General features: G+C 42.8%; 1 pseudogene; it reads left to right on the top strand.

Moving 5' to 3' along the window:
* The first annotated feature begins 11,003 nt into the window (after positions 1-11,003).
* Positions 11,004-12,454, top strand: LOC101094984 (annotated as a pseudogene).
* The last annotated feature ends 8,294 nt before the right edge of the window (positions 12,455-20,748 follow it).

Genomic DNA, 20,748 nt, shown 5'->3' with positions numbered 1-20,748 from the left:
AGAAGGCGGAACCAAACAAGGCAAGAGCGCACAAAATGCTTCTGCTCTGAAGAGAGGGTCACAGCCGCTTACATGCCGTTGACCAAAGCAAGCCAAATGACCAAGTCCAAAATCAGTGGGGTGGGGGTTATAATCTGCCTTGAGAGAGAAAATGGAAACCTATGAACAAATGATACAAGAGGGAGGGAGTGGTTACTGGAGCTTGGAGACAGAGTTGTGAGGGGAGGTCTCCCTGGCAGGAACTGCAACTTTGCGTCCAGAGTACAGCCAGCCATGGAGCACAGAGGAGGGATTTGGGGGGAATAAATGCCTCAGGGCCAAGTCTTCCCTCTCTTCAACATCTGGCCAGTTCTCCCTGTGTCTATCCCCACCTGGAAGCCAAAGGCAAGAGAGCTTTTTCTGTGACTTTATAGGTCAGTTTCCTGGGACAGAGAGCAGGCTGAAAAATGTTACAGAGTGAAACTGGAGAGGGAAATGGAGGACGGTTTGCTTCCTACTCAAGGGCATTATAAGCTGATTCATAATAGGGATACTAACATCGCAGAAAATGTACCACAAGCATTTCTTAAAAAACCAGTGACTCCTCATTCTTAAATAACTTAGAAGGAATTCCAGGCTGACGGTTCACAAAGTTAAAATGGGGGAAAAATTAAGATGGCAATAAATCTTCCTCGAGACCATGTTATAAATCTAGGGGAAAACCCTTTTGGATGACATAAGGCATAACCTTTAACAGCTAATAGTCTAGAAACTGTTTGCAACTGACCGTTCGGAGGCCCTAAGTGGTTTCCATTCCAACATTGTCATTTATCTTGTGATATTTACTTTACTGTGGTAAGTTGCAATGTTTTTTTTCCCCCCTCAGAGAGTCTGTGATAAAATAAACTCACAAGAGCAAGATGAATGCCAACTTATTAACAAGCATCACTTAGAAGGGAATAAAGCTAAACTGGCCCAGCAAGAGATGTAAGAGTTTTGCATCCCTTAACATCAATCTGGAGGAGATGCTCATCTATGCATTTGTGTGTTACAGCCATGTTGATGTAAGGGCTCCAAATTCTGAAATACTCTTGAGCAGGGTAGTGAATGAGGGCAAGGGATCTGTGCAGTGCCCTGCATCTTTCTGTTAACTTTTTTCCCCTCAAATTCTTTCCCACTTCTCCCAGGACATAGTACCATCATGCCTGCCACCCCACCCCTGCCCCCCCGCCCCGGTGTCCATATACCCTGGACTCTAGGACCTGGACTTCCCCATCAGTCCTATTTTTTGTGTGTGAGAACAAGACCTAGAGTGTTGAAGCCACTGTTAATTTGGGCTTTCTTCTCACAGGTGGCCATACTAGTCCTAAATGATATAACCTTTTGTTGGTACACTGATGATTTTAACTTATAGCTGGCCTACCCCAAGGTCTTTGTGAGGTCCGTGTGCTAAGTGCTTGGAGAAAGGTCTGACACAGGGTCCTAGGGGCTCAGAAAGGGGCAGATCTTATCTCTTCCTGAGGGGAGTAGAATCTCCTCAAGTTGGGTAGCATACCGATGCTCTAGTTTCAAGGTGAGCTAGTCACTCAGCAATTTGGACTACAAAATGTATGTTGCACTCACTTGGCTCTCTAGGAGGGTCCAGCCCAAAGACACCCCCAACACTACTTGCTGAGGGCTTGGCCACCTCCTAGTTCTCTCTTGGTCAAGGGCAGTGTATGGAAATGTGACTCTTCATCTGAGATATCACCATGCTGGGATGATAGGAACCCTGTGGTCATAAATGGCTGGACGGGAGCTATGGAATCCAAGATGTTGAAGTCATCAATTGAGATATCCAGCAAATTCATTTGGCAAGTGAGGAAATGACACAACTAGGAAAAGACAGAGCTAGGACAATGATCTGGGTCTCCTACTTCCCAGTTTGGTGCTCTTTCATGAATATGGTATCTGATGTTGCCTGGTATGTTAGTCCAGATTCCCCAAGAAGCTGATGCCAAGACAGGATTAAATGTGTAGGAATTCTCTTAGGAGAGATGCCTGTTAGAGAAAATGGGGAGGGAGCTGGAAAACCTCGGGAGAGTAAGCAGACCATGTTGCAAGTCAGACTCCAAGTGAGGGACAGAGGGAGGGAAGGTTGGGTTAAAATGGGTTAAAATGTTACAGACTTCTGTGCAGCCTTAGGAGAGCCTAGCAAGGCTGTTGGTGAGTCTTTGACAGTCAGCCCCCAGAAATATGTTGGCTTTGATGTCCTTGACGGGAAGCAGCCCATGGGAAGTGTGGCCTGACCACAGATGCAACAATGGATTTCAGAGCTGTATCCCTTGGTCAGTTATGGTTCCTGTAGTTAGGGGTCTTAGTCTCATGGCTGCCATAGCTGGCATTGCTCCTCTGCCCACACTTTTACACCTGTAATATAATTTATGTTTGTGTGTATCCCATTCAGTGTTTTTATGGACAATGGACAAGTACAGATAGGTATATTATTTTTGTGAGGACTGACATGGCTGGGTCTTCTCTTTCTTATAGACCTGACAGTGGATTCTGAGACATGCAGTTCAATCAGCTGAGCTGCCCTTTGGTGGAGAGAAGTCCAGTCACTCAACCTGATAAATACAGCCCTAAATATAAATGACTGGATCAAAGCAATTGCCATATCTTTCTTTTCCACACTTGTCTGGGAGCAACTCAACAGGATTGCTGGTGAAGCTCATTGATGTTCTCTAAAAAATTGTATGAGGTGAGACCTTATGCAAATTCCAGCTATAGACATGTAGCTAATTCTTCATCATTGGATTTCCATGTTTCTCTTCTTGTTCCTTTAAGCCAGGGCTGCAAGGCAAATGGAGGACATAAATATGTGTTGTATACTGAGGACTCTGACCCTCATATGTAATCCAGAGAACACAACAGTGCATCTGGAAAGACCTGGAGACTCAAGCTTCTAAGGGGCTGCAAGCATTTATTCTGCTTAGTGACTACTTAGCACTCTCCAAAATCAGAAATCCTGAAGGTTGGGCAGAGTGGTAAGGGTCTTTGGGACTGGTCCGGGTGGAAGCAAAGTGTATAATAGGTGCTGTGCACCTAACTCCCTGTTTTCTCTTCTCTGATGCTGGTGCTCATATTGCCAGAGGAAGGCATTCATTTACTTTAAAATTCAATAAACATTTATAGCATACTATTTATATGGGGCCACAGAGATGGATAGAACATGGTTTTCATCCTCAGGTAGCTCACAGTGTGGAGGGTTGAACGACTCCTAGACAGAGATCTAAATCCAGTGTGACAGGGCACTGTGAGTGTGGTGAGAATAAGAGCCAGTGTGAGAAAAAAAAAGTGCTACCAGAAACCAGAGGAAGAACATCTAACTTAACCTGGAAGAAGAATTATTTGGGTCCTATGAGAAAAGGTATAGTCTACCAGTGAAGGATGGGGTGGGAATGGAACTCTCAGCCTTGTGAACAAAAGCACTGTATGTATAATAAATTATAGGCAGTTTGTGTTGCTAGAGCAATAGCTCTCAAAGTATGGTCCCAAGACCACTCAAGAGTTCCTGAGATCTTTTCAAGGGGGTCAGGATGTCTCATTCTCTCATGGTTTTAATGTCTCATGTCTCATTCTCTCATGCTGTATTAAGTGTGATATTACAACAGATTAAATGCAGAAGCAGATATGAAAATGTAGATGTCTGTTCTTTAGTCAGACAGGTAAGAGATTTGTAAACATGTAAAACAATGTCACTCTTATCACTAATTTTTTTGTTTGTTTTGAAAAACATAGTTGTTTTTCATAAAATATATCTTATATATTTAACATGTAATGGCCTCATTACTTTTAGTTTAAATCATTAATAAAATGTTTTAAAATTTTCTTGAAGTTCTAATACATAGATATAAGTAGATAAATATAGTAGATATAATCCTCAACATTTTTTTAAAGACGATAAAGTGGTTACATTACATTGCAAAAGGGAAAGACAGAAAGGAGACCAAGACAGAGGCTAGGGCTAGTGAGAAAGCAGGCAAGTGGCTGGGACAGAGTAGTTGACAACTGGTCAGTGTAGGAGCTTAGATAGACACAGAGGCAGAACGAGAAGCTTGAACTGTATTTTAAGTGCAGGGAAGCCACTGGGATTTTTCACACAAGGGAGTGAGATGATCTGAGTTTTGTTTTAAAATATTACTCTGGCTGCTTTGTGGAGAGTGGATCATGGGAAGGCAAGAATGGGAGCAGGGAGACCCATTCTGCTATTTTATTGTAGTCCAGGGAAAAGATAATGGTGGTCTGGATAGAAGAGTAACTAGAGAGGTGGATATAAATTATCCAACTCTTGGCATTTTGGAGAATGTGCCTATGGGTCTACGTGACAAATTGGATGTGTATATGGAAAGGGCAGGGAGGGGAAGAGAAAGGGAGTGATTGGGGATGTCTCTTGGGTTTTTGGATGGATGATACTTCCTTTTACTGAGATGGAGGAGGGGCAGATTTTGGAAGCAGAGCAGGAAATCATGAGCTTTCTTTTGGAAATGCAGAGGTTGGGGTTGCCTGCAAGAGATACAAGCCAAGATCTCATCAGGTAGGCAGTTCCATAAAGGACTCCATAGCTCAGAGGGGAGGTCAGGGCTAGACTGTAAATTTGGGAGGTGTGGAGATATTGGGGTCATTTAGAGCCCAGACCTGGATGAGATCACCAATGAAGAGACAGTGTAGACAAAGAGGTGAGGCTGTGACAGAGTTGGGTGTGCTGACACTTAGAGTACAGGCAGGCATGTTGAAAACATGCCAGACCATGTGCTGGTGGTTGGCCATGCATCATTTTATTCGACCACTTAGTCTCAATTTGTTCCATAGTATTTTTGGTCATCTGTATGCTTTGCTTCTCAAATCTGACCAAAATTGGATAATCTAGTTCACAAGACTCAAGCAGTAAAAACTATTGGCTGAATTGAACAAAGGATGAATGTCTTACGACTGTGAGTCCTCACATAAGAAAGCTGCTTCCTGGCACTTACTGTGAGAAGAAGGACACAAGAGAGGCAGCTGGAGGAGGGAGGGAGGCATCTGACTAAGAAGAAGTCTCCTCACCCTATCTGATAGAAGTGCTTGGCAATGAACCCAGCTCTATGAAGAAAGGAAAGCCAGGGACATTGTTGCTGCCAGGAATATTAGGGACAGGCTGCCTTGTTCTGAAATTTTGGCCGATCTAGTCACTGATCTTATACCAGTGTAGAGAGAAAAGATCACAACAGCATGGTGGCATCCTTTTGGTACAGCCCTAATTGTCATGTGCTGAGATCAGTAAGATGTTAGAGAATGGACATTGACACTCAGTTTCTATCTTTTTTAAGAACATACTTCAATGTAGATGGAGAGCTGCTGGTAATAAATACTGGACTTCCCTTTTTCCCTTTCTTATATAGAAACTTCTAAATATTTATGTTTTATATATTTAGCCATTATAACAGGAAGATACATGTGTCCTATGTTTTAGATCAAGGGCTCTCTGAATTCTGTATATTTCCCATTTTAAAAATCCCAACAAATTCTAGACATGTAAGTAGATGACATGGGTTCTAGCCTTTTCTCTCTTGCTATCTGATGATCTTGGGCAAGTCTCAGTTATTGAGTCTCAGTTTCTTTTTTTCTTTTTTTTAAGTTTCTTTATTTTGGAGTGGGGAGGGGCAGAGAGAGATGGAGAGAGAGAATTCCAAGCAGGCTCTGTGCTGTCAGAGCAGAGCCCGATCCAGGACTCAATCTCATGACCATGAGATCATGACCTGAGCCGAAATTAAGAGTCGGATGCTTAACTGACTGAGCCACCCAGGCACTCCGGGTTTCAGTTTCTTAGTCAGAAAAAAAAAGTAGGGGACTGAGGAAGCTTGATATAAAGGTTAGTGAATATTCCAGAAGCAGACACCCTGGGAGTGTTCTGTGAAATTTGTATACACAAATGAATAAATAGGGAATATTTATAAAGGATGCAGAAAACCACCTGGAATATTCAGAGATCAGGCTGTTCTGGATCATCAGACAAAATATTCCATCAGTGATTTGGCTTAGGTTGCAAGCTATATGTTGTCTTTATAAACAACAAAGTTAGATGCCCCCAAATCAATTCTTTTAATTGGAATAACAGAGAAATAGCAAATTTTGCAGAAGGGCAGGAGTATGAGTTATTTCTGCAGCCAAATCTTGAATTAGCTAATATTATATTTTCATGTATTCTTTGGGATGCCATATAGTAGGACACATTTGGAACACATATTCAGCAAACATCTACTGAGCACTTACAATGTGCCCCTGTGCTAGGCACTAGAGATAAGAAAGCAGATATAAGAAGTGGACAATGTCCCTTCCCTCTTAGAGAAAATAGTCTAATGGGAGATACAGACAAGGGAAGATAGTCACAATGCATGTGGGAAGTGCTTTCAGGGAGGAAATACAGAGGAGAGGGCCGAGTACAGATGTGGAGGTGAGCATGTCAAGAAGGTGTCTTAGTCAGCTTGGGCTGCCTAATAAAATACTAGAGCTGGGTGGATTAGACAAAGGGATGTATTTTCTCATAGTTCTGGAAGCAGGAAGTCCCAGATAAAGGTGCTGGCCAATTAGGTTTCTGGTGAGAGCCTTCTATCTGGCTTGTAGAGGGCTGCCTTTTCACTGTGTCCTCACATGGCAGAGAGAGAGAGAGAGAGAGAGAGAGAGAGAGAGAGAGAGAGAGAGAGAGAGAGAAGCTCTCTGGTGTCTCTTCTTATATGGGCACTAATCCCAACATGAAGGCCCCATCCTCATGATCTCATCTAAACCTTACTAGCTCCTGAAAGCCCTGTATCAAAATGCCATCACATTTCAGCTTAGGGCTTCAACATAGACATTTTGGGGGGCATACAATTCAGTCCATAGCAGAGGCTTCCTGGAAGAAGTGAGGTCTAAACTCATACCTCCTGAAGCAGTTTACTGGGGGAGGGAAGATTGACTTAAGGAGAGACGGAGGCTGGAATCGAGAAATGTTCAAGCTGAGCATCCCAGGTTACTTACTATTTTCCCACTTCCTGGGTTTTTAAGCAGGATTTTCTCACCACCTGGAGGCTCTCATTCCCCCTGATGACCTTGTACCTGTGTCTCTACACTCTGATCCCAGGCTCTCCCCTCCCCCAAGCAAAGTTCATCTTATTGTCCTGCACACTGTCAAAGCAGACATTGGTGCCTCTTTGGAGAGCTCATTTGTGTCCATCCCATCTCATATTTATATAGGTATATATGTTCCTATAAGGAAACGGCTGTAAATATGTGACTATAAGATGGACCCAAGCAAGCAAAGGCAAGGTCTTCTCTTTTTTTTCGTGCCTCCCCAAAAGTGTCTAGCACTGTACCACCATATACTGATCATTTAGCTTTTACTTAACAACAAACCATCCCCAAAACTTAGTGGCTTAAAACAACAAACCTTTTATTTAGTTCATGTTTCTGTAGGTTATCTGGGTGGTTCCTCTGGTTTAGGCAAGGGCAGATGATCTTTGCTGGGCTCTTTCAAGTATCTGTGGGCAGCAGGCAGGCAGACTGATGGCTGGTGATCTCAGATGGCATCACTCACATGTTGTAAACCATTTGTAAACAGGGGCACCTTGATTTTCCTCAGTGTGCTGTCCATGATCTGGCCTCTGATTCCTTGTCAACATTTTGTCCATGAACCCTTGAGGCTAACCATCCTCATTTATCCATTTCCCTCAGAAGGCAGGGACCATGTTGTTTCGCTCAGTGCCATTCAAGTCCTATTGAATGAATGAATGAAGAAACTTTGCGTGCTGCCCAGAATAAGCCACACTTAGTGATGGGGGTAAGATGAAGGATTCTACCATGCCATTTTGCACCTCTGCAGCCCCACTCCTCCTTCAAAGTTCTGTTCAGATGTCATCTCTTTGGAAGCTTTTCATTATTCCCTAGCCAAATTAATCAGACTGTCTTCTGTGTTTTCACAGCACTTTCGATGGACCATTGTAGCATGGGTCATATGATGCTACTTACTATGTATGTGTCTCTTTTGCGACTAAACTGGGAGGTTCTTGAGGTGATGTCATAGGATGGATCTGCTCATAACATGTCATCGGTGTGTCCGCATTTTGAATCCTCAGTTCAGCCATTTACCATTGTGTGACTGTATAAAATGGGGTCCACTCAATAACATTTGTTCTACAAATATTTGTAGATTTTCTTCTGTCTGCCAGGCACTGAGCTGACATGGGGAATGAAGTAGAATTTCCATTCTAGGGGATGAAAAACAGGGAAACACACAACCACGTTCTTGCATACATTCTTATGTACTTACACATCTGTGATTCGTGATGTGAGAGGGAATAACAGGGACCCACTTACTAGGGTAGCCAGAAAGTCTTCTCCAAGCAGGTAGTTTCTAACTAGAGACTAAGGACAAAGGGAGGCCAACCACGTGATCATTAGATGACATGTTCTAAGCGGCAGGAATGGTGAATATGGAGTCCAAGTGAAGGAAAGACCTGAAGGACAGCTAATATGGCTAAAGGCAGGGAGTGAGAGGGAGCATGGAGGGATGTGTCTGGAGACATGGCTATTTTGTAAGTAGCTGTGCCCTCATTATCTGTGTCAGATATAATAGGTGCTTAGTAAAAACTTGCTGGATGAATGAATGAATGCATGAATGAATAATTGAAAGATTGGAATGGGCTATGACAGGGTGAGAATTTCCCATGGTTCTTTTCTTTGTCTTCTTACTTGTGTCCAGCAGACTGTGGCACACAGATCTCTTCTGATGAGCTGGGCAATGTGGAGAACAGCCTACAAGTGGGTTTTGTTGGCTCTAGTTACTCTACTCCACCCCATTTCACTGTGCTGGGTGCTTCCTCAGGATAGGGTCCCCACATCATGGGATGCCATCACTCTCACCTCACTAACTGCCAATCTGGGTAGCCTCTCTTGCCCATTAATAGAACCGATGAACTGAAGTCTCTGGGGATCAATTGCCATGTTCCATGAGCAGCAAACCAGCTCCTGTTGTCTGACCGCCACTTAAATAAGGCTGTTCCTAATATCTCCCCACAAGCACCCCTCTCTAAGATACAGAATGGAGACAAATATGACAGAATCACCAGAGCTTCACTCAGAACTACATCTGTTTCTCTATGACTAAGGCTTTGTCACTGATCCAAGCTTCTTTGCTGACCCTCTTCCCAGTTAGGGTGAGAGCTCTCCCAGGAGGCTTCTCAGTGCCTTATGCAAATGTCCTGCTAGCAGCCCGGCCCTCGCCCCCCACTCCACCGCCCCTGCTGTAGCTCATTAAGTATGTTTATATACCTGTGAATCCCAGAGGTGGACATAGATTAGCTTCAGGCTGGGGCACCCGGTAGGTCTGAAGCTACCTTCTTTTCTTCTCCTCCCTCCTCAAAAGCCTTACTTTTCTCTTCCCTCTCTGAGGAAAAGTCTGGTAAAGGCATTTGCGATACAGATGATTGATGGAGCATAAAGTTTTACATTTGCCAGAGACCGAGCTGAAATTCGAGAGGATGACTCCTTAAGTGTAGGGAGGGGTTTGAAATCATATAACGGGCATCTCTGCATTGCACCCTCGCTTAAAGCTGTTCTTTCCTGGACTGGTGCTCGGTACTACCGGCAGGGTAGGTGGGGCTGAGACGAAGAGCAGCTGCTGTGCTAGCGAGCAAAACCCAGCGAGTCACTCACCAGCTAACAGGAAGTTGGGTTGCTCTGTCAATTTGTCAGTCACAACAAGACTCGGGCTCTGGAGCCAGGCATACTTGGTGCTGAATCCCATTTGATCATTGACCCGGTCTGGGAACATAGGTCACATTGTCTCCCTGTGTCTTACTTTCCTCATCTGTGAAATGGGTAGAATAATAGTTAAGAGCCCTGATGTCAGAATCAGACTCCATCACTTGCTATCTATATGAACTTTGGCAAGTTATTTTAGCTCCCTGTGCCTCAATTTCCTCGTCAAATGGTGAAAACTATTAGTATACCTCCCTTGCCAGGTTGTTGTAAGTATTACATTGGTTGATTCACAAGGGGCACTTAGAACAGTGCCTGGCACATAGTAAACACTGCATGGCTATTTGTTAGTATCGTGAATATTATTATTGTTAGTGCCTACCGCATAGGTTGTGTAAGAATCAATGAGACAGAGAGCATGTAGGACCTCGCCTGGCACGGGATGCATTTCAGCTAGTGCTTTTCTTAGGGTAACAACAACACAGTGCTGTGAGCATGTGAGGTGCCTGCACTCAACTCTGTGTGAACTTCTCAAGGTGAAGTTTACAAGTTTAGGAGAGGGAGGGCTCTCAAGCTTGTTTTGCACTTTCACACACTTACTCTAACGACCCAGTTTTCTCCAGCATCTTCTGTGAGGAATGTCAAAAGCTTTCAAGCATGTAGGAGCTGCCCTTAATCACTGATAAGGGGAATAAACGAGAGGAATACGGCCGCGCGATATTAGAGCATGGTGGGTTTATGGTGTCACGTTAGGGGTGTTCTGATTTCTCTGCTCTATAAAACACCCCATATAAACTATAGAATAAAATATTTACATTTTTACATACCTAGAAGTACTGGGTGGGTAGAGTGAAGTGACTTGGTAGATTTCCAAATCCGTGAGGCTTGGGGGATTCTGGTTTTGCTTCACCTGATGCAAACTGATACTCCATGGATTCTATGGAAGGCACATTTTCTGCTTAAGTTATTCTTTTTTGGGGGGCTGGAGACCATAGTGGCTGTGGAAGAGCCTGGATAGAGGCTGCTGTGGCATTTCGAATGAATGGTCACCCAAGTTTTTGATAACTGGAGCAGGGGGATATACATATGCATATATATATATATATATATATATATATATATATATATATATACACACACACACACACACACACACACACATATATATATACACACACATATATGTATATACACACACACACACACACACACATATATATATATAATTAATTTTTGTTTATATGAAAAGGAATTTTAAAGGCATGCGATCTGAAAATTTCTACTTGCAGCTGGTTAGTTTTCTGAGCCACCACAGAGACAGAGCTAACACCCTGCCAAAGTTTAATCATAAACTGATAGCTGTAACTTGCGGCAAGAAGTGTGGGGGGGGAAACCTGATTTAATAAGCGGACAGATAAGTCAAACACCCACAAATGGTAATTTATGGTTGCAAAGGGCAGTGTTTTAAAATCACCCTAGTGAGTTATATGTTTCTGAAAAAGTAACTATGTATCTGAAAAATTATGTTCTTTGGTAATACTTTAGACAATATTTTTTTGGCCGTGTTGCCTCACTAAGGTTATAAATAACATGGTCCCTTCTACTTTTATTTTCCTAGATTAGCTAGTTGCCACCAGCTCCAGTTTCCTGGCTGTAATAGAATTGCATTCTGTTCAGCTGCAAATGCTTCGTCACTCCTCCTCACTGTCACCTCAAGGCACGGATTTCAGCTGCCCATGCGGGAGCTGAGTGCCTTTGGGGATCCTTTCTTCTGATCCAGTTGCCCTGTTGCTCTTCCATAGCTACTCCACAGGCTGCCATCTTGAAAAGAAAGCAAGATATTTCTTGCTCATTCATTCACTCAGTTATCCGTTTTTCCCAGAAGGCCTTGAAGCTGCAAGCACTTGTGGGTGTGTCCAAAGCAGGCTGCCAGCTGGGACAGTTTCTATTGCCTTCCCAAGGTGTGCATCTAGGGGAAACAGAATACACGACCCCAAAGTATGCCCCTTTGGCATGTGGATTCTTTTGAGCTGAAGACAATTCAGGCCCAACAGACTCAGGAAGAGCTGTTTACCTTCCTTCCCCAGTAGTGCCTGGCACACAGTAAGTGCTGCATGACTACTTGCTGTTGTTTTTGATATTATTACTGTTAGTGCCCGCCTCATAGGTCACGTGGGAATGAATGAGATGACAAGCAAGCAAGGGCTTCCTCAGCACTCCTGCGGAGGCAGCAGCTATCCGTCACTGGGCATCATGGCTGACCTCAGACCTCTGGTGAAGCCCAAGATCGTTAGAAACAGGACCAAGAAGTTCATCTGGCACCAGTCAGACCGCTATGTCAAAATTAAGTGCAACTGGTGGAAACCCAGAGGCACTGACAATAGGGCGCGAAGAAGATTCAAGGGCCAGATCTTGATGCCCAACGTTGGTTATGGGAGCAACAAGAAAACAAAGCACATGCTGCCCAGTGGCTTCCGAAAAGTTCCTAGTCCACAAGGTCGAGGAGCTTGAAGTACTGCTGACGTGCAACAGATCTTGCTGTGTAGACAGTGCTCACGGTGTCTCCTCCAGGAACCGCAAAGCCGTTGTGGAACGAGCAGCCCAGCTGGCCCTCAGAGTCACCAATCCCAACGCCAGGCTGCGCAGCAAGGAAAACGAATAGACAGCTTATGTGCACATTGTATTTGTGTTAATAAAACCATAAAACTACAAAAAAAAAAAAGCGTGCAAGGAGCTTAACTGTCTTGAAGGAATTTAGATACGGGAACTGCACCAGGAGAGAGCTAATGCCAAAGTAACTTTTTACCATAAAGACTTATCTTCATGGCACCGCAAACATTTGTCTATCAAACATTTGCTCTTCTCATCTTCCTATGAATTATCTTCCTCCCCTTTGGCACCTCAAACCTCTGCCCCTTTCTCCTGGGCTCAGGATGGCATAGAAGTCTCAACTGCCTGTCTTTGGGGCTCCTGCATATATGAAATTTGTTTTTCTCCTATTAATCTGTCTTATGTCAACTTAATACTAGACCAGTCAAGGAAACTAGAAGGGAAAAAGGGAAAAGTTCTCCTCTCCTACAAGCATCTACCTGGAAGAAAGGGCACCTCTGTCTAATATACACAGAGGAACTTCATCAGCTACTGAAGGGCTTGGTTAGGAGCACCGAGAGCCCATGGGAGAGGCTTTGTCTCAGGGAACATCTGTGTCTCACTGCCATTTAGCCATCAAACACCCTGGAAATGGGATTTGGGGCCTGAGGAGTTTTCTGCATTTTCTCACATTAGTTTGGCCAAGCAGGGGTTCTTAAGAACAATGATAGCAGCATCAGTGAGGACAACAGTAAACAGTGGCCGGTTGTATTTTCCAAAATTGATTGCAGGCATATCTTCATTCTGCATGTTCTTCTAAAATGTGAGCTTGCTACTCCTGATCACAAGTGGAGTCCATTTCTATACTCCCTTGAGCCCCATTACTGCTTTGCCCAGTAGAATGTGGTGGAAGTGACCCTGGCATTTCCATAGCCCTTTTCATGTCCTGGTAGCCTCCACTCTCAGAGGCCAGCTAACATGAACACTGGGAGACTCCTCTGTGACCACCAGGTCGTGAGAAACCCATGTGGGGAGACCAGGGAGGAAGGCATCTGTGTGAAGGAGCCGTCTCAGAGAGGTAGCCCTGGTGAGCCGTCAGATGACCCCAGACCCAGCTGTCCTTTGGGTGCATCCACATAGAAACCCCCAAACTAGATGGGCCCAAACGTGGCCAGTCAACCCACAGAAATATGAGGGAGAAGACACTGCTATTTTAAACCACTAAGTTTTGGGGCATCTTGTTGTGTAGCAATGATACCCAAAACACCCTTCCTGCCTTCTGCCGCTTCCTTTGAAAACATAATTCCATTTTTTTTGAACTGAATACTCTTTTGCTTCTTGCAACTTCATTGCCAGGAACTAGAACCATGGAGAAAATGAAGAATATAGGATGTGATAGAAATCTCATTGTAAAGATTCCTGGTCAGCACTGTCCACATTTCTCATGAGCTGGTTTTTGGTTTGTATTTCCTCACTTCTCATTTTGCCTTGTTTCTACCTGTCCTGCTCTTTGACATAAGATACATGAAAAAGGGGGCACTTGAGTTGACTCAGTCATCGGTTAAGCATCTGACTCTGGATTTTGGTTTGGGTCATGATCTTGCAGTTTTGTGGCTTAGAGCTCCACATCGGGTTCCACACCGAGAGTGTGGAACTTTCCTGGGATTCTCTCTCTCTGTGTCTCTCTCTCTCTGCCCCTCTTCGGTGCTCTCTCTCTCAAGTAAATAAATAACCTTAAAAAAGAGAGAGAGAGAAAGATACAGGAGAATATATGAACTCCATTCATTCATGTTTTTATTTTAGTCATTGGTCATGGAGGTGACAGTTACTGAGAGCCCAGGACTCCTGGCTATGGCGGGGGATGGGGGGGGATGGTGTCAAAGAAAAGAAAGCAGCTTCCTTGTCCCTGTGAGACTTATCACTAGTCAGGGAGACATGCATAGGAACAGTGAATGACACCATACAGTAATGCCACAGGAAATCTATCAATGAAGTACTTCAGAGAAAAGGAATTTCTACCCCCCTCTCTCAAGGCCACAAGCAAGAGAAAACTTGAGGGACTTAACTGGGCTGAGTCGGCAATGCTACACTCTGTGCCTGGGATGCCCTCTCTGAGGAAGGAGCCCTGCTTTGTGGTCATGAAGATGGTCAACGAGTGGCTGGCCATGGTTAGCTCTTTGCAATGCTGAACTGCTGACTGACTTCCACTTTGACCATTTGAAAGTACTCTCTTTCCTACTCCACCCAAACATTTCCAGGCTCGGGCTCCAGTCGCACTGAATGGTCTGACTTACTTGCTTTTCCCTGCCTTGTATTGTTCACTATTTCATATGTACACATTCGACTTCTTTAGGGAGGCTGGATGTTTTTTGAAGGTCTTCTTTTTCTCGTTTACTCCTGCTATGGGTAGGGCACTTAGAACTCAGTAAGCATTTCACAGTTGATTGGTTGGAACTGGATTGGCTGGATCACGAAAAACTTAGAAGTGAAGTGTTCAGATACTGAAAGCCTTAGAGGTATTAAGTCATTTGCAGAACTCTTAGCACATGTCACGCATGGAGCTGAGCACTTTCCAGTCCCTGACTTATTACAACTCGGTAAGGTAGGTAACATTATTCTTATGTTGTAGCTGAGGAAACTGAATGTTAGAGAGTAAGTTACCCTGGTCAAGATCATATGGTGAGTGAAGCCTGCATTTCAGATCCACGGCACTTGAATTCTGAAGTTTACGCCTCTACCATGATGCCCCATTGTCTTACCTTTGGAGTCCAATGTGCCGGTCAAGTGGGGCTGTCTGTCAAATGGAGTGCAGTTTTTATGTGTCTGGTTTCCCAATTTCCCCATACTTTCCAATTCTAAAGCTAATATACTTGGGTTTAAATTTAGCAATCTCTCATTTCCAGCCTCTAACTTAGTTTGGATATCATATCCAAAAAGTTGGATCCAATGTGTATATTTCTTGTGGAAGCAAAAAAGTGCAAACCTTGCAGCATCTGTTACTTATAATTGCTCTGCATTAAATTACCATTTTGGATTTAAATTTGAAAAAAAGTACATTTCAATACCAAGACTTTGATGTGGAAATGAACAAGGGTGGGAAGTAACTGATACCCTCCATATTTTTAATAGAGGAGATGTATAAGAAAATCCAAAGTCAAGGGAAGGTTCCCTGGTTCTTGTTCTTAGTCTTTGGAGGAGACTGTGGAATGTCATACTTGTGCTGGTGTTGAGGACCAGAACTTACAACACGCATCCTGAAATCTCGACTGGTTAGCCTTGAAATGTTACCTCAAGCTCTTCCCAATTCCCGTTCTGTCTACAGTGGTTGTAGGTCCTTCTCTACTACATCCAGCTCAGCTCCTGGTTGGGAGATCCACATGGAAGCCAATACCATGCACCATCAGCATCCTGTAATCAGCACGTCTATCCTTATAAATCCAGTGAACGTGGGAGGGGTCAGGGGAACTCATAGAAATCAATAAGAAAAAAACTAGTTGGATAGAAAGGGAATAAAAGATGCAAATAGGATATAATCATTTGCTAGGGCTGCCATAACAAACCACCACAGACCTCGTGGCTTAAACAGCAGAAATTTATTGCTCATAGTTCAGGAGGCTGGGAAGTCCAGGGTCAAGGTGCCTGCAGGGGTGGTTTAATTCTGAGGCCTCTTCTCTTGGCTTGCAGGTGGCTACACGTCTTGATGTGTGTTCTTTCTACCTCTTCTTTGCATGAGTGCAGGGAGAGAGAGAGAGAGCCATCTTTCTAGTCTCTCTTATAAAGACACTAATCCTGTTGGACCAGGGCTCCACCCTTATGACCTCATGTAACCTTAGTTATTCCTTTAGAGGCCTCAGCTCAAATTCAGCCACACTCAGGATTAATGCTTCAACATATGAATTCTGGGGAGACACAAACATTCAGTCCATAACACAGGGCATTCACAGAAACAGTAATACAAATAATCAGTACATAGGCACTATTATGTTTTTAACAACATTAATGATAATTAATTTGGAGATTATTGTATCCTAAATGTTGTTCTAAGAATTTGGCATCTCTTTACTCATGATATACTTTTAAGACCTCTATGGCGATGTAGGTTCTATTATTACCTTATTTGGCAGAAGAGGAACCTGATGTATAGACAAGCTAGGCAACTTTGCCAGGGTCACACAGCTCGGGAATGGCAGCACCAGAATTCAAGCTCAGGAGCTGGCCTCTGAGTCTGAGCTCTAAGATGCTCAGGCTGTTCATAGGTACAAACCAGAATGATACACTAATTTTTAGCCATTGGAATGATAAAAATTTGAAAGCTTGATATATTGATACATCTATTGTTGGCAAGAGTTTGGGGAAAATGACATCTGTACACACCTTGGGTGGAAGTGGAAACTTTTGAAAGGCAATTTGACAGTAAGTATTAAAATTAAGTATGTGTGCATTTATACATTGAGCCAGCAAATCAACTTCTGGAAATTTGCTTTATAGATATGCTTACAAAATTATGCCAAGAGAGTGCAAGGATATTCACTGCAGCTTTGGTGTGAGTTAGTCAAAAGCCTGGAGTCGATGTAAATGTCAACCAATAGGGCAGGGTTTAAAGAAATCGTGATGATTTGATGGAATGTGGATGTGGGAGCACTGATACGGACATATCACAAACATATACCGATACGTTCTATTCGTTTGTTAAGGCTACCATAACAAGATACTGCACACTGGGGGGTGGAAACAACAGAAATCAATGTCCTCACAGTTCTGGAGCCTGGAAGTCCTAGAGACCTCTCCTTTACTTGCAGATGGCCACCCTTTGGCTGCTTCTTCACATGGTATCCCTGTGCGTGTGTGCCCCTGGTGTCCTTCCCACATCTTAATTCTCTCTTCTGATAAGGACAGCAGTCACATTGGATTAGGGGCAACACTAAGGCCTCTTTTTACCTTAATTACCTCTTTAAAGGCCATTACCTCCAAATACAGTCACATTCTTTTTTTTTTTTTCTCTCTCTCTCTTTTTAAAAAGGTTTTTGTGTGCGTGGTTTTTTTTTTTATGTCTATTTATTGTGAGAGAAAGAGAGAGAGAGAGAGAGAGACACACAGTGCGGGCAGGGGAGGGGCAGAGAGAGAGAGAGAGACAGAGAGACAGAGAGAATCCGAAGGAAGCTCCAGGATCTGAGCTGTCAGCACAGAGCCCGATGTGGGGCTTGAGCCCACGAACTGTGAGATCATGACCTGAATTGGAGTCGGATACTTAACTGACTGAACCACTCTGGTGACCCTCCAAATACAGTCACCTTCTGAGGTACTAGGAGTTGGGGCTTCAACATAGGAGTTTTAGGGGACATAATTCACCCATAACATACGTGGAAAAGATAGATAATCTTACGAATAGTATATTGTCTTATGTGTAATTTGGAAAGCTACATAAGGCTGGTATATGCATTGACAATTTTTTCTGTAAAGCTCTGCAAGAAACTCTGAAGCAGACTTACTTTGGGGGTAAAAAACTGGATGAGCTTGGAGTGTGGTTGAGGGTAAACACCTGTTTTACTTTTCTTTCTATGTTTAATATTCTGACCATGTGGAAGCATTGCTTTATTTTATTGTTCAAATCTCAGCAAGGGCTACCTACATAGAGGGATTGATTATGCAACATTTTTGCCTTTAATTTTTGTTGAAGAACTTAATAGATATTATTAAAATTAAAAAATATATACTCTTAAAAAGGAACAAGAAAATTGAGAGGAAATGGACCGCTTATATGTGGAGAGATTACTGGTTTATGCTTAACTTTGTTTTCAGTATGATGTGATATATTGATGGTCTTTGAAAAGAACTTCTATACTGTTTCATAACCCATGGTCCCATCCCATTTTTCTGGTGTTATTTCAATTTATAAATTTTTCTTGAAGGTTAACCTATATTAGGAAAGCATTGTGTCTTCTCTTCCCTGGAAATGGTCCAACAAGAAAAAAAAAAAAAAGACATTACTATCAACTTTTGACTATCTCAATTCTATTGATCTGCTTTAGGGATTAAGTACAGCAAATTATTAATCACTGCCCACCTTCTGTTACCAGCAGGCTCCTGGGTCACCTTCTCAGATCATCAGTGTGTTCATTAAATGTCAAAGAATTTTAACATTTGTTCAAAAGAAATGTGATCAGGAGGGAAATCTTTTACACAACCGTTCTGCAAAGCAAAATCTCGAAATCTCGCTTGCTTCTGGGTATGGATATGCCACTACTTCCTTCTAATAGCAAAGAGCCTTTGAATTGAAATATTTTAACAGATTTGACCCATGGGGAAAGGCGAAGAGGAAATTACTTTTATTGAGGGCCCACCATGTATTGAATACATATGTTCTCTCATTTGACCTTCATGGCTACCCTGTGAAATGAGTATTACTACTTCCCATTTACTGATGAGGGAATAGAATCAGAAGGTTCGGGAAGAATTTCAAACTCTGGCACCTGGGGTATGGATGGAACCAAGATCCATCACCCGGTCTTTGCATCTGGAAGCATGTGTCCAGCCTCGCCTCTGCCAACAGTTCACAACAAGGGCGCTGCAGGGCCCTCTGGCTTCGGGGATTGGTGAGACGGAGCAGGACAGCAGGTCCAAGGCCTGGGTTTCCCTTGGAAACAGGACAATGGAAGAATCTTCACTCCAGGGGAGTGTCACCAAGGGAGACACTGGTTCGATAGTAAAGCAATGCTGCTGGAGGGGTTTCCACTAATTCCTTCCTTTCACACAGGGGGAAAATGAGGCCCAGAAAGGTTAAGTGAATTTTACTCTTATTTCTTATATTCCCAATTTCTTCTTTCTTGTTGCCTTTTGTAGATTTAAAGAACAAAGTAGCAAGTTCTGCAGTGCAGGGAGATGGTTTGCCAGAGGATTCTCTGTGGGCTGTGTGGCCTCGTTCCTTTTTATTAGTCCACTGCCTAGATGTACTTGAGCTTTATCCTGTGTTTTCCTTTCAAGGTTTCATTAAGAAAGAAACTTTGGAAATCCTCACTTATTTTATTATATATGTTTTCATGGTAGAAAAATAAAAATACACAAAAATATCTGAGGTGCCTGGGTGGCTTAGCTGGTTGAGCTTCTGACTCTTGATTTCTGCTCAGGTCATGATCCTGGGGTCATGGGATTGAGTCTCGGATTGGGCTGTGTGCTGAGTGTGGATCCTGATTAAGATTCTCTCTCTCTGTCTTTCTTTCTCTTTCTGTCTGCCTCTCTTTCCTTCTCCCTACCTCCCTCTGCCCCTCTCCCCCATTCACATGTGCTCACCTGTTCTCTAAAATAAAATTAAAAAAGAAAAAAGAAAAACATACAAAAATATTTAAAAAATGAAATTCCACATAATTTCTTACTCCACAAATCAAAGTTTGGGGTATAACCTTTCAAATACTTTACCATAATATAAATGAATGTACCCCATGCCTAACTATACTGAAGTCTGAGGCAAAACAAACAAACAAACAAACAATATTGATCTTTTCTTTATTTAAAATGTTGGTGTTTTGTTCATCATGGATTTTTTTGCATTACTTTGATTTTTCAAACATTACATTGAAATATTATCTGTGTTAGTTACTGAATTTTTTGGTGTCCCTTAAATTTTGTTCCTGAGATGAATTCTGTTCTATGTCATTGTCTCATGCTTGCCCTGGCCTGGGAATACACACATTACTATTAAAATAAGTTTTATTTTCAGCTTATTTTACAACATTAAAAAAACCATACTATAATGAGATTTTATACTTCTATAGCACTATATAATTCTATAGAATCACTATTCTTTGTACTCTATGTGTTAACTCAATTCTTGTAACAGCCCAGTGAGGTAGGTACTGTTTATATTATTTCCACTTTGTAGATGGACAAACTGAGGCATGCAGAGTGAAAGTGCCCAAGGTCACATGGTTAGTGAGGGGCAGAGCTGGGATTTGAACCTAATAGTGGGGTTCCTAGAGTGTGTACTCTAACCTGCAATGAACTCTGTCTTTCCTCGAGCACAATATCCTGTTACCTACATTTTTTTTTTAACTCTATCATGGGAATCTTTCAATTCAATACGGAAGACTCTACCCATCTTTAGATTCCCAATATAAATGGAAATTTATAGGTAAAAAACCCAAACATCTCTCAAGAACACCTTGACAACCCCCTCTCCTGTAGCCAGTGGCATTGCCTCCGCCCCTGCCCTTTGCCTATCAAGACTGTTTCTCTCAAGTGGACTTTTGACCATTTCAACTATAGCTTCTCTTTTGTGCCAATGTTCTTATTTTGAAGATAATTGACTTGAGCCAGCAATCTGGCTGCTGTGTATGCAGAGCAAGCCACCTCTTCACAAGCTTAGGGGAAACATTTGGAGCACAGATTGCAAAGCACCTGAATTTGAAATGTTTATTTCTTGGCTGGCTTTTA

This window comes from Felis catus, chromosome F2 (assembly GCF_018350175.1).
Source record: "Felis catus isolate Fca126 chromosome F2, F.catus_Fca126_mat1.0, whole genome shotgun sequence".
Taxonomy (NCBI): domain Eukaryota; kingdom Metazoa; phylum Chordata; class Mammalia; order Carnivora; family Felidae; genus Felis; species Felis catus.
Note: the sequence above shows the minus strand (reverse complement) of the source record. Positions and strands in the feature narration are given on the sequence as shown.